Source organism: Protopterus annectens, chromosome 1.part2 (genome assembly GCF_019279795.1).
Source record: "Protopterus annectens isolate FY-2018-M chromosome 1.part2, PAN1.0, whole genome shotgun sequence".
NCBI lineage: Eukaryota > Metazoa > Chordata > Ceratodontiformes > Protopteridae > Protopterus > Protopterus annectens.
In genome coordinates this window covers 1,062,358,329-1,062,360,828 of record NC_056727.1, presented here as the reverse complement: position 1 = coordinate 1,062,360,828, position 2,500 = coordinate 1,062,358,329, and positions in this window count along the sequence as shown.

Here is a 2,500-nt window from a genome sequence, read left to right as displayed (position 1 = left end):
TCAGCCAATTACACAGGCACCAGCCCTGCACAACACAATACTATAAACTATGCAAACACCTTTCCCTCTGTTTTTTCCCACAAACTCTACACCACCGGATTAAACAAATGGGGAAATTTTACCTAACAAAACCAACAAAATGATAGGGCCTGCATTTGCTCTCATAAATCAACATGTGGAAGATGCTGAGGGTGGTGAGGATGAGAATGCTGATGACCAACCCACAGTGAGGTGAAGGAGAAGACTGTACAAACCCAGAGTAACCTACCAGGGGCTACATGAGCTGGAGATAGTGGAGCGTTATAGGGTGGACTCCTACAGCAAATTGTTGAGCTGTGCTGGCCATGCCTCACACACAGAAGCAACAGAGGGGAACCCATCCCAGTGGATACTAAGATATGTGTAGGCCTACGAGTACTAGCCACAAGTACCTTCCAAAGGCCAACTGAGGATATCATAGGGATCTCACAGGCATCAGCATCCAGGGTACTCCACCAGTTCCTGGATGCCATGTCAGCACCTGCCGGTGAACACATATATTTCCTCAACATCCATGAGGCATTGACCAGCAATATGCATCTCTTCCACCAAATATCAGAATAGCCTGAGGTAGAGGGTGCTATAGACTGCATGCACATACACATCAAAGCACCACCCGGCCAGTGGGGTAGAGTCTACATAAACTGCAAGGGCTTCCTCTCCATCAACTGCCAGGTCATGTGTGATTCCCAAGGCATTATAATGAATGTGTTTGCTGGCAGCCCTGGAAGCTATCACGACTCTCACATCTGGCATATGACGCAGCTGTATCAGAGATTTGCCAATAGAGACATCCCATATGGCCACCTAGTGGGGTATGCTGGTTACGCGCTGGAGCCGTGGCTGATGACACCCATCAGAAATGCACACACACCTGATCAAGAACTCCATAATGAGGCACATGCACAGACCAGAATCATAATAGAGAGTATGTTTGGAATGGTCAAGTCATGGTTCTGGTGCCTGGACATATCCAGTGGAGCCTTGCAATACTCACCAGCTACATGTACCCAAATTATTATTGTATGTGCCTTGCTACACAATATGATCCTGTGGAAAAAGCTGCAGCAGGAACAGTGTGGGGCAGAGCCACACAGCCCCCTACCATTGCCAAGGCCCGCACAGGCACAGTGACTCGAAGGAGGAACAACCTGAGCCGGCCCCAGTAGGCAGAAAGAGGTGTGCCCAGTATGCCCAGGCTTTTGCAAAGAAGCTACGCATAGCACATACATTGACACGGTAGGAACCCAGGGAATGGCACCTCTCTCTGACTTGCACATACAGTAAAAGGGATGCCAAACATGACACTGCCTGTGCTTAACCATGTATAGAAAGTGTACTATGTGCATCCGAAATAGTCAGCCCTCCAGCATCATCCTCAATACTGGCACAGCCACAAGGTAAGTCACTCTCCCTATCAAGTGCTGAATGGAGAAGTATGTTCTGTTACTTGTATCTATGGTATGGATGTGAGCATGCAAGGGAATCGGGTGGCTGAATGGGATGCCAACAGATAGTAGACACCTATATTGGCAGCATGCAATCCGTAACAAATACTGGTGTCACCATAGTAGCCAGTACCAGACAAGGTGACAAAACCAACTGCAGGAAATGTAGTGGGCCAAATGTGTGTCCATAGGACACACACATGCAAGTCAGTGAGGTTCACATACCCAACAACAGTCACAGCCAGCAGGACAGGCATAGACAAGCACAAAGAAAGGCTGTGCTAAGGACTCTGATTGATGACTATGGAGCATAGCCCCCTCCAGACCTACACAGACAGACTACAACAGGTCAGGCAGTGGGATGTTAGTTCTGAAGGGTAGGAAGTCTGAAACTGAAATGTAGGTCAATAAAACCTAAGAACTGTAGTACACTGATATGCCTCAAGTCTGCATGATAGGTTAGAATACAGAATGAAATGAAGTACCTGAAATACCAGTACAGTCATAGCAAATGTGTACAGTTGCCAGGTGTGCCCCCCTCAACAGTCCTATGTAGAAATGTAGTAACATGTATGTGTAGGTATAATAGCAGTGGAGCACAGATTACCTGACCCAGCCAATGTAGCAGGATAGCTTGTAGCACGTGTACAATATGCAGGGCTGTGTGTGTTGGGTTGGTGTGTGTTGTATATTGTCTGAGAGTGGTCATCATGTAGGCATGGTGGGTTGTGTCCTGGTGTCCATTGGTCATTACTGCCAATGACAGGGCCAAGTTCTCACAACTGCAGTGCCAAACACAATGCATGCCGGCAAGACACACTTCAGCAGTAAGTCCTAGTAATTGTTCAGATGTAATATCTGTCACCATCGGAAAGATGGACATGGCATGAATGTGGGCCCAGGCATACAAACAGTACACAGTGGAAGTACCCTAGACAGAGAGTATATAAAATGTTACTGTCAAATAGACACACCTTTGGAATTGTACATGCAGGTTAGCAGCACATTAGGTG